Here is a 12,322-nt window from a genome sequence, read left to right on the forward strand (position 1 = left end):
ATCATCTGACAATGGTAACTATCAGAAGACAGACTACTGGGCTAGATGGACCATTAATTTGACCCAGAATGGCTATTCCTATCTTTGAGGCATCCACTCTTCCCAACAACAAGTGCTAATTCTGTGGTTAGAGCAGCAATTTCTCTCCCTATAAGACACTTGTTTTTTTTCCAGATTATGATGGTGGCATTTTGAATCGGAGTAGAATAGAAGTTATTATCCAAAATGACCATTCATATTTACAGACATAATGGTTTGTCTGCTTATGAGTTTTGTTAACTCACTGCTCTTTAGCTATATGGTAACATAACAGGGTTTACAGTTAAATATTAGGTAGCTGGATGAGGACATAGCCTATCTTTGGGCAGTGCACTTACTTAAAATCAGCGTGACTTCAGTGGGAATTATGCATACTTCTCTGAGGGCAGAAGGAGCCCGTGAGTAATTACACATCCCTGCGCAATAATGTGGAGTTAAACTTAGGGTCAAAAGTTCCAATTTAGAGGATAAAAATAGCCACATATTTTCCCATCAGTTACATGATAATTAAAGTGTAATTGTCTAGCCAGTTCATCCCCTCCCATGACTAAACCCACTGGAGGCAGCTCAGGGAGAGGAAGTCTCCTGGAAAACTCACTGCATGGAAATTCAGTTCAGCTTCACCATGCCATCTCACCAGGAGGTCACCCCCATGGAAAATGCTGCAGAGCCCAACGTAGCAGATCCCCAGGCATTAGGACATCTATGCTGCTCTGGCCCCTGGCAAACTTCCCATTACCCTGACTTCCTTGCAGTTCAGACCCTCTCGGGTTGGGATTGCCCACTGGGTCTGAATGGAATGATTTGCATCCTCCCTGACCTGCCCACTTCCCCTTGGCCAGCCAGTCTCCACCCCCTTCCCCGTGCAAATTCTAGACCCACAGAAAGGTCTTTGTGGGGACTTGAAGAAGGGCAGCGGTGCTGTGGAGGCAGTTGAGTGCCCTTCCATGCAGGAAATGAGAGAACCGCATGGATAGATTCCACTCCACATGCAGAACTTGTTGGGGGAATCTGAGCCCTGGTAATTAACATGGTCAAAGGTTACAATGTAAGTAAAAACAGGATCTGAGACATCTGTGCCTTGAAATTTAAAGTGCTATTAGAGTATCTAAATTATACAGTAGCTAGAACTGTGATTTCTGTTCTAAAACACATCATGGACTCATTCCGACTTCCAGCGTAGATCTAATCTCTTTCTCTCGTCTCCTGTCCCCTGCCCTCTTTTCCCATTCATATTCTAGAACCATCTTCCTTTCTATCCCTTCAGTCTGTTGATGTCAGTATGTGCTCCCCTGCATCTTCTGTTGTCCCTAACATCCTTCTTGTATCTCCCTGCCTCATCGCTTCCATCTGTTTCTCAAATCTCATGTGCAAACATATCTTGTCATCTTGATCTGCTAGGAACATTAATTCAAAGAACAAACAAAACACTTAGAGATCGATTCAGAGGGCTAGATCGTGCCTGGAACCACATGCCTCTGCAGGGAAGTAAAAACACCCCCAGGTCCCTGCATGGGCTATCTGACTCTTGGGTCTGGGTGCACAGGATATATGCCTGCTTACTTTCCTCATTGCCCCCTCACCCCATAGGCAGGGAGCGATAAGGAATGAGCAGTCCTCCCTCTGCCCCACAGACAAGGGGGAAGATGGGAGGGAACTGTTTCTTTGAGAGGTGTCCATAAACTATGAAGTCACCCAGGGTTAACTTCTAGGGAGGTAAAGTTTACACACCTGTCCCCTGCTTAGGGCTATGCCTAAAAGCACAAGACAACCCTAAATCACTAAGGAGAGGAGTTCACCTCCATTTGACCTTCATCACCTCTACTACATAACCTCACACCGCTATTTGTGACCCTAGGGGCATGTAGCACCCCTTCCTGATCACACAGATGCCTCATGCTTTCAGTGCCCTTTAGTAGCATCCTTTGAAAAGGAAACCTTATAGAATAAGAAAGAAGACACTCATGCTATATTGGTTCCTTTTACAGACCCATGTTTCTAAGGTGGCTTCATCTGATTTAATGAGGAGACATCTCAGAGGTTTGCTTTTGGTAAGTGATTGAAGTATTTATCACCACCCCTGCAGCTCATCATCTTTTATACTGAGTAACATCAAGCCCTGTGTTACATTGTCTGCTTTGAAGGAAGTAGTAAACAAGCTTTAACCACTGAGGGAAGGGTCCACTCTGAAACATTTACCTATAATAATTCTGACCCTGCATATTTGTAGGTGGTAAATAAATCATCTGGGTCTAAAAATGGCTTGGAGAGATGTTACCACTGCATACACGGTGATTTCACACAGCACCCCACAAAGAGCTGTAGTGATTAGCATTGGGATGCCATTCGCCCCTGAGAAACCATCTGACACCAGGAACACTTTTCAATAAATACAGCTAACTATCCATTTACATATACTTCATCCCACAGTTGAAAAGACCATTGTCCACCTATTATATCATAATGCAAAGAAGAGATCCAGGTTGGTTAATAATCCTCTGGCACTGGAACCAATGCCTGTCACATCAATGAATGTTTTCCAGTTCTTGCTCTGAGAAACAGCTCCTGCTCCCATTACAGTCAATGAGAATTGGGTCCCAGAGCCATTTGTTATTGTAGGGCTGCTTTCATCATTTGTATAACATGACTCAAATCCTGACCACTTGGGTGCTAGAGCACTGGGAGGTGTTGCCAAATTATTAACTGGGTTAAGTACATTCTGACTATCCTGTATCTATGCAGATTTTACTCCACTCTCATCACCATGGTATCTGAATACCGGAGTTCCTCCTTAAGTTGTTCCTGCAGCTTCAGCTGGGTACAGAGTCTTCTGCCCTAAATTGTAATACAGTGTTCATGTGCACCGATGTTGTACTCTGCCCAGAAGTGGTTGCATTTCACTAGTAGGAAAAATATTTCTGGTATACTCCCTAATACAGTATGTAAATCAGTAGAGAAAGAAAGGAGCTATATAACTGTAAAGTATCCCACATGCTGAGCTGTACACCGTAGGGAATTTTTCTTGAGGGGTGGGGAAGGGGGCATTGGGATTTTTTTCTTTAATGACGGGGTTGATCAGCAATGTTGGGATATTAGCATTTATGTAATATTATTTTATGGGGGGGGAAGGATTGAAGCATCAGTAACTGCTGAGCTCTACAAACAAATATGACTGAGGGTTTTTTTTTTTTTTTAAAAGGAATCAATTAGTGTCATTTTGCCTTATATATTAAATAAGGAATTAATGGTTAAAATATGTTTGTTAATACTTAGCAAGTTTATTATTGACGCAAATCTATGGCATAGTTCACAAAGCTCTTTAAATATCCTTTATATTATCATCAATTGCTAGTTTTCTACAGACAATGGGCTTTTTTCAGAGTAGCAGCCGTGTTCGTCTGTATTCGCAAAAAGAACACGAGTACTTGTGGCACTTTAGAGACTAACCAATTTATTTGAGCATAAGCTTTCGTGAGCTACAGCTCACTTCATCGGATGCAACATGCTCACGAAAGCTTATCCTCAAATAAATTGGTTAGTCTCTAAAGTGCCACAAGTACTCCTTTTCTTAATGGGCTTTTTGAATCTTAATTATAATCATGCTGTGAGACCTTACTTTTGTATATCTCCCTACCAGCTGAAACAACAAACAAAAAGCAACTTAAAAACAATTTTGGGGAAAGATCAATACAGTTAATTACTAATAAGCCCTTCCCCAGCTTCTCTCTTCCCCCACATCTCCAATCCCCAAACATATATTTGGGAATATAAATGCACACTTAGGGTATGTCTACACTACGAAATTAGGTCGAATTTATAGAAGTCGTTTTTTTAGAAATCGGTTTTATATATTCGAGTGTGTTTGTCCCCACAGAAAATGCTCTAAGTGCATTAACTCGGCGGAGTGCTTCGACAGTACCGAGGCAAGCGTCGACTTCCGGAGTGTTGCACTGTGGGTAGCTATCCCACAGTTCCCGCAGTCTCCGCTGCCCATTGGAATTCTGGGTTGAGATCCCAATGCCTGATGGGGCTAAAACATTGTCGCGGGTGGTTCTGGGTATATATCGTCAGGCCCCCATTCCCTCCCTCCCCCCGTGAAAGCAAGGGCAGACAATCATTCCGCGCCTTTTTTCCCTGAGTTACCTGTGCAGACGCCATACCACGGCAAGCACGGAGCCCGCTCAGCTCACTGTCACTGTATGTCTCCTGGGTACTGGCAGACGCAGTACTGCATTGCTACAGAGCAACAGCAACCCATTGCCTTGTGGCAGCTGACGGTGCAATAGGACTGGTAGCCGTCATCGTCATGTCCGAGGTGCTCCTGGTCGCCTGTGTGAGGTCGATCAGGAGCGCCTGGGCAGACATGGGCGCAGGGACTAAATTTGGAGTGACTTGATCAAGTCATTCTCTTTAGTCCTGCAGTCAGTCCTATTGAACCATCTTATGGTGAGCAAGTAGGTGATACGGATTGCTAGCAGTCCTATTGCATCATCTTCTGCCAGGCAGGCAAGAGATGAGGATGGCTAGCAGTCCTATTGTACCATCTTCTGCCGAGCAGCCATGAGATGTGGATGGCATGCAGTCCTTCTGCACCGTCTGCTGCCAGCCAAAGATGTAAAAGATAGATGGAGTGGATCAAAACAAGAAATAGATCAGATTTGTTTTGTACTCATTTGCAACCCCTCCCCCCCCCCATCTAGGGGATTCATTCCTCTAGGTCACACTGCAGTCACTCACAGAGAAGGTGCAGCGAGGTAAATCTAGCCATGTATCAATCAGAGGCCAGACTAACCTCCTTGTTCCAATAAGAACAATAACTTAGGTGCACCATTTCTTATTGGAGCCCTTCGTGAAGTCCTGCCTGAAATACTCCTTGATGTAAAGCCACCCCCTTTGTTGATTTTAGCTCCCTGTAAGCCAACCCTGTTAGCCGTGTCGTCAGTTGCCCCTCCCTGCGTCAGAGCAACAGCAAACAATCGTGCATCTGAGTTGAGAGTGCTGTCCAGAGCCGTCAAAATGGAGCACTCTGGAATAGCTCCCGGAGGCCAATACCGTCGAACTGCGTCCACAGTACCCCAAATTAGACGCGGCAAGGCCGATTTAAGCGCTAATCCACTTGTCAGGGGTGGAGTAAGGAAATCTATTTTAAGAGCCCTTTAAGTCGAAAAAAAGGGCTTCATCGTGTGGACAGGTGCAGGTTTACATCAATTTAAAGCTGCTAAATTCGACCTAAAGTCCTAGTGTAGACCAGGGCTTAGGAGCAATGTCTCCTTTAAGTGTACCAATCACCTAACTGCCTTTTTTCCTTTTTCTTTTTTGGATGCTGTTAAATATCATAGCAATTTTGGGAGATCGTCGACTGTGAGCATCGGAGTGAAAAGGGTTTGCAAAAACAGGGCAGGAACAGAACTTAATTATGGAAAACAGGCATCCATACACAGAGAGGAGGCTGTAAAACAGGAGCTTCTAAATGGCAATGCAAACCCCAATGGGGAAACCATCTGTGGAAGATTTGACAGCTCATCTGCTGTGTGTCTATGTGTTTGAAAGAGAGAGAGAGAAAGAACGAAAATGCTTTTACCAGCAGAAGGATCAATAGCATCTTTAGCAGGAGTGGCATATCATGGCAGTTGTCATTCTGACTGTAGTATACTATTTGGAAGTTTTACTGTGCTAGTTATTTTCAGTAGAAAGTCCCAGCCATTGTGATATATCACCAGCACTGGTATTTTGGTACCATAGACGTCCTTGTGATGCTCTACCTTAGGGCCCATTTATGTCATTTTTACTGAATGGTACCTTACCTGTATGAATAGTCTCAGACTTCAGTGAAGCTGCTGGTGAGAGAACAGTGAGTACTCATCAATGACAGTGCCAGATTGGGCTCTTAGTGATGAGCCGCTAAGCTGGAGCCCAGTGCATTAGCGTTCATTCAGTTGTGTGCTGGCTAATGGAGTTTAGACTGCTCTTGCAACAGCAAGGCCCAGCAATAAGCTTGTAGGGCTTCAGGACACATGCATTTGTTCCCTGCAGAGTCCTAGGAATCCATGGTATATGCAGGATTTTTTATGTACGAGCCTAGAAAGTTAGTCAGTTAAGGTATGGATGAGGCTCCTCAAGGAGAGAACTTTGTGGGATTCCCAGTGCAGTTCCTTCCCCCACCTCCCCTTAGATTTTTCCTGCAGGAGGAATGGAGACTTCCAGCCCATCATTTGGATGAAAATTCAGAAGTATGAACAGTATGTATCCAAAGCTTATCTGAAAATCTCCCAACGTCTAGGCTCTCTCGTGATGCCCTTGGTACTTCCTGGTTTCAAGCGGAATGGATATAACAATGAGAACTGCCTTCTTCATGAGATATGGTGATTCCACTTCTGGTAGTAAATGGGCTTAGGTAAATGAAGAACCACCCCAAATCAGGAGCAGCAGAAGGCCCCTAAAAGTGGGAGGGCCACAAGTGCTCAAATCATGGCCCTGCCCCCCCCACGCCACCCTTTCTCCTTAAGACCCCACACTCCCTGCTCCTTTCGCCCCCGCCCCCCGCTCGCTCCCCCTTGTGGCCAGTAAAAAGGGGAGGTATGGCCCCTTGGTCCCCGATTCTGGCAGCCCTGCCCCAAACTTTAAAACCTACATTGACCCTCCCACATTATATATAGATTTTGGGATTCCACTTCCAGTAACATTAGATTGATTGAATTTATGTTACTGGAAGTGGAATTCCAAAATCTAATCTAATCTATCTATATATATATATATATTGGAGGTGTCAGTTTAGGCCTTGGGCAAAATTTGGCCTGGTTCTTATTTTACTCAAGCCTGTTTGTTTATCCAAAAGGTGCAGACCCCAGATCTCCTATGACCCCCCAGCTCCACTCACATCCAACAGCAACCAGAAGGGAATATCTCCCTCAACTGATTTACATGTAATAGGTATCTATCAGCCAGCCAAAGGGGCAGCCTCGACTGCAAGTCTGTAAATCTGGCAAAGTTCCTGTCTTAGTACAGGATGAAAAATAACCTCTTTAGTACTCTTACTAAATTCAGTATGAATTAATGTGAGCACAAGGCATAAACCCTGGTATTTTGTATTCAAAATCCCCTTATAAAGACAACTCTTCAGATGTGGCATCTCATTTTAGGACTGTCTCCAAGGCACTTGTTAATTCTATATTCATTGAGTCTTGCATAGAAATTCCAAAAACCTTTGCATACAGTGGTACCAGTTCATTACAAGGTAACTGTCTATTCATAGCTGTGACTGTTGTGTACATGTAGAAAGAGAGACGGAGGGAGAGCAAGTTCCAGTCTGCTACTTGCTAGTACTCTAGGACCCAAGGGTTAAGGAGTCTGAGGGCAAGATTGGGCCTAGCTCTTTGCAGTGACAGGGCTAGAGGGAAAGGGAGGATGCAAGGAACCACCCCTTCACCCTCTTTCAGCTCTGCTCGGCAGGTGTAATCTCTGTCTTTGTGATGTGGGGATGGGATTTTCAATATAGTTTGGTATTGGTTTAGCTGTGTGTGACCAAAAATACTAATCACACTCTATGTGCCATAGGCATAACCTTTGTACAAAATATGCCTTGTGAGGTATCATTTGAAAACTAACTAACTAGCTGGTCAATAATATCATGATGAAATGTATGCACCACCATTTAAGTTATGAAGTCTCCCGATGTGATGTTATTAGCACATGTTCAAAAACATGCAGCCCTGCCTAGGAAAAAGTTGTTAAAACAGGTCTGCCTAAACAAAGGAATGTGTGTTTTCCTCAGTTTAAATGTAAGTTGTAAACAGGGTCCTCAGACAGCGAGAGGGGAAGAGAGGAGACAAGGGAAATCTGCATTTCAGAAAACAGAGGTGAGAAGAAAAACTCTTTCACTACCAGACACCATGCTGCCTTCTTTACTGTTTGAATGAACTTTAACTAGGGGTAACCCTCAGGAAAATGCATTTCAAAAGGTGACAACTATAAAAGTGAGGGGGGAAAACACAAGGAGTTATGTGTTCCTGTCCATCTCTCTCTTTTCCACTTAAGACAACAAATAAAACAGCCTCTGGACTTTGGGAACAGATCCGAATCTGAAATGTGGTCAGCAATGTTACCGGGAATCTGTGGTAAGAATTTCACTGTGAACCAAGTCTAGTTTTTTAAAGTTTAGAAAGTGTTTTATCTTTATTTCTCTTGGAACCATTTCTGACTTTAAAGCCTTATACCTGTACGCACCTAAAATCTCTCTTTGTAGTTAAATAAACTTGTTTTATTCTTTAATTTAAACTAATACAGTATTGTGAATTGTTTGAAAGTAACTCCATTTAAGGTAGCAGACTGTTGTATATTGATCCTTTTAGAGGAGCAACAGACCTAATAGATCTGGACTGTCCAAGACATGTTTTTGGGGCGAAAATCTGGGACTGGGAGTGTGTTGGGGGAGTGTGCAGGTAGTAACCAAGGCTGCTGGAAGCCAGAGTGTGGCTGCTGTTTGCTGACAGGCTGGTAGGGTCAGAGTTGCTGGACCAAACCTGTGGCTATACACAGATGCTTAGGTGTGAACTGCATGCTGTTTGGCTGTTTTCAACAAGCCTAGAGTGGGAACTACAACTGTGAAGCAAGTGAGGTACCATAGGTTGCAGGACAGGAGTGACACAGCCCCTCACCAGTCTGGATTGCACTTTAGAACATCATACTCCGTTCCCATTGACTTCAATGGGAGCACAGTTAGGGCAATGCTAAACCCTTTAGAAAATTCCACCCCACAGTGCAAGGCCTGAGGAAATCTGGCACTGGCAGTGGTGAGAGGAACACCATATGATGCAGGATGGGTGGGACCCTGTCAAAGGGTGCAGAGCAGTGGTTCTCAAACTTTTGTATTGGTGACCCCTTCCACACAGCAAACCTATGAGTGCAAATAAATAAAATTAATAAAATTAAAAACACTTTTTTATATTTAACACTATTACAAATGCTGGAGGCGAAGCAGGGTTTGCGGCTGGAGGCTGACTTCTCACAACCCCCCACATCATAACTTTGCAACCCCCTGAGGGGTCGTGACCCCCAGTTTGAGAACCCGTGGTGTAGAGGATGCTGCCACTTGCTAGATTCCCCCAGTGCTCATGGAGGCATTTGCTTGCTTCAGACACAATGGGCCAGATCCTCGGCTGCTTTACACCACTCTAGAATGGTTCATATACGGGCACACAAATCCTATTGCAAAATACTTCAAAATAATGAATAAATCCGAGAATTACACAAGCCGCTCCAGAATGCTTTGGGGGGAAAAAAAGGGTGGGGGGGGGAAGGGAAATCTGGCACATGAGTTATTCATTATGTAATGACTGAGTGCCAGATGTCTGCAGCTTGTGTGGGTGGGAAGGGAGCTGACAGGAGCCCCAGATACCTGTGCAGGAGCCAAACTCAGTCCTAACTATTGTGTTCAAAAAGCACAAAGACTTCTGGAGGCTTGCACTGGTGTTTGGGAAGGCCGGTGCCACTAAGGATGTGGTCATGGTTCTGCCTTCCCTCTGCACCGGACAGCACAGCTGGCCCCATCTGGTATGTGTGTGTTGGGGGAAGAGTGGTTAAAGCATGCAACAGATACCACTCCCGCTTATGCTCCTCTAGTCTCTTCACAGAAATGGTGTCTGAGTCAGGCACAATGCCTCTGAGAGCTCCCACTGGGGTGTGCGCAATTCCCCATCCCCCCAGACCATAGGCCTATGTCTTAAAGGCACAATCTAGCCCCTATGTATACTAATAATTCTGTGTCCTAGGAAGCAGAGACTCTCAGAGGACATAGGGGTCATGGTAAATAACTGAATTTCCAGTGCAATGTGGTAACTAAGAGAGTGAAAGCAATTTTTGGACCTATAAGTAGGAGTAAGAGTTGGTGTTACCTCCTTATACAGCATTTCTGGGACTATAACCAGAATACTTTGTCCAGTTCTGGTGTCTGTACTTCAAACAAGATGTAGCTTTTCTCTAAACTCTTAACAAGAATGACATAAGAGTCTGGAAAACCTGCCTTACACTGAGAGTTGAAAGAAGCTCAATCTATTTAGTTTGTCAAAGAAAAGGTTAAGAGGGGACTTCAACATAGTCTATAAGTACCAACATAGAAAAAGTTTTCTGATAGTGCTTTTTAATCTAGCAGACAAAGGCATAAAAAGATACAAAAGTTGGAAGCTGAAGCCAGACAAGTTCAGTCTACCAATAAAGTGCAAATTTTTAACAAAGAGGGTAAATTAACCATTAGAACAATTTACCTTGAGATATGGAGGATTCTCCATCACTTGTAGTCAAGACTGGATGTTTTTTTCTAAAAGAGATGCTATAGCTCAAAACAGAAGTTATGTATTTGATGCTGATATTATGGAGTAAGGTTCTTTAGTCTGTATTGTACATGAGGTCAGACTAAATGATTATGATGGTCTCTTCTGGCTTTAAAATCTACTATTCTAATTAACTAGATTTCCAACAAAATACCCAACACTTAGGAAAATGAAGCCCTGTGTTTGTATAAGTTTAGTCCTCAGGTTTATTTACGACAGAATAATATATATACACACGTGCATTACACACACATACACCCCACCCACCCCTGTCTCTATGGATCTTGTATAGATATATGGACATTCTCCTACCATTGCTGAGGCCTCAGGCACCTCGGTCCTTCCTAGTCTCTTCCTATGGCACATCATAGTTGAGCCTCCTGTGGGCTGGAATACTTTGATCTAATTTTGGTTGTTAGGTTTAGTGCACGGGTGCTGGTGGTCTATGATGTGCAGGAGGTCAGACTCCATGACCCGGTTGGCCCTTCTGGCCCTAAACTCTGTGACTATGCCGCTATGCCAAGAACATGACCACTTTTTCATGTGGGAGAGGAGGTCTTGTGATTAAGAACAAGAACTGGACACAAATCTTGGTTAGTTCCTGGCACTGCCACAGAATATGCATGTGACCATGGCAAGTCACTTAGGCCCCAATCCTGCAAATACTTAAACACGTGCTTTACTTTAAGTCTGTCGGTAGTTTTACGGACTTCAAAGGGATGTCTCATGCACTTAACGTTAAGCATGTAAGCAAGCACTGGGGTCTTAATATTTATGTGGCTCAGTTCCCCAGATGTAAAATGAAGATAATAGTTCCTTTCTCCCACCCTTTGTCACCCTTGCTTATTTAGACTATAAGCTCATTGGGACAGGGGCCGTCTCTTACTATGTTTATATGCAGCACAATGGAGCTTTGATTTTAGTTGGGTCTTCAACAAGCTAGTATAATACAAAACAATGAATAGCATTAATTGCATGAACTTCATTATTTCTCCAACCTCTGATTAATCTGCAAATCATGGAAAAAATATGTTCATGCACTTGTGGCAGTCACTGCTAGGCTCTGCCCTTACCAATGTGACTGATGTTTCCATAGTAACTGAAATGTGTCAAATAGAAATAAAAAAAAAAGCAGGAAGGGTTTGGACACCTCACAAAAACCTATTAAAAGAAGAGAAATAAATAAGATTAAACTGCCTGGTGGTGCATGGGGGTGACTGCAAAGTTTATATTGTCACCTGCATGACTTGCTCATGAATAATGTAGCTACAGGATACTCGTGACAATAAAACTTTATAGCTGCCCACACTGTCATGAGACTCATTCATGCCATTTGCTTCATTCGAATTTTGTTCTCTTGTTCCCATCTTCCTGAAACTGTCCCACAGTGAACTACTTTAGTTACTACGGCCACAGCTGAAGACATTTGGGATTCTGCCTGTGTGCAGGCATCAGGACTGGAAGCATCTGGGGATGCAATGATCAATCTGGGTAGAGTATAGGGAGGTGCACGCAGAATAATAAAGTTAGTTCATGAGGTGGTCTGAAATGTAGGACAGTTTCTGTGACAGTTATTATCAGGACCTAAAATGGGTTTACTGGCAATAGAACCGAGTCATTAAGTTCAGAACCAGGTATGAACTTTGGCAAAGTCTGGGTGTTTAGAGCAGGGGTTCTGGTTCAATCCAGCACAAAGATAAGGGTCAGCTGCCAAGTTCAGGGGTGTTCAGATCTGGGGAGCTTGGTTTGAGTCCATAAGAACCCAACAAATTCTTAAGCATGGGTAACAGTAAGATTCTGGTCTCTCTCAGCTGAATACTTGACAGAGCTTTGTGTATGTTGTGAGTATCTCTATGAAGCTTTTATAGCACTTGCCTGCTCCATCCCTGTCCCTAGCTATGATCACTGGCTTTTATATGCTCTAAACTCACCCCGTTTCTAGCACCACCACCAAAACC

General features: G+C 43.7%; 1 protein-coding gene across 11 annotated transcripts in view; it reads right to left on the reverse strand.

The window, feature by feature from the left end:
- Nucleotides 1-12,322, reverse strand: part of LRFN2 (leucine rich repeat and fibronectin type III domain containing 2) — a 292,277-nt gene that overhangs the window by 130,511 nt on the left and 149,444 nt on the right. The gene's annotated exons all lie outside the window — the stretch shown is intronic.

This window comes from Lepidochelys kempii, chromosome 3 (genome assembly GCF_965140265.1).
Source record: "Lepidochelys kempii isolate rLepKem1 chromosome 3, rLepKem1.hap2, whole genome shotgun sequence".
In the NCBI taxonomy this organism is placed as follows: Eukaryota; Metazoa; Chordata; order Testudines; family Cheloniidae; genus Lepidochelys; species Lepidochelys kempii.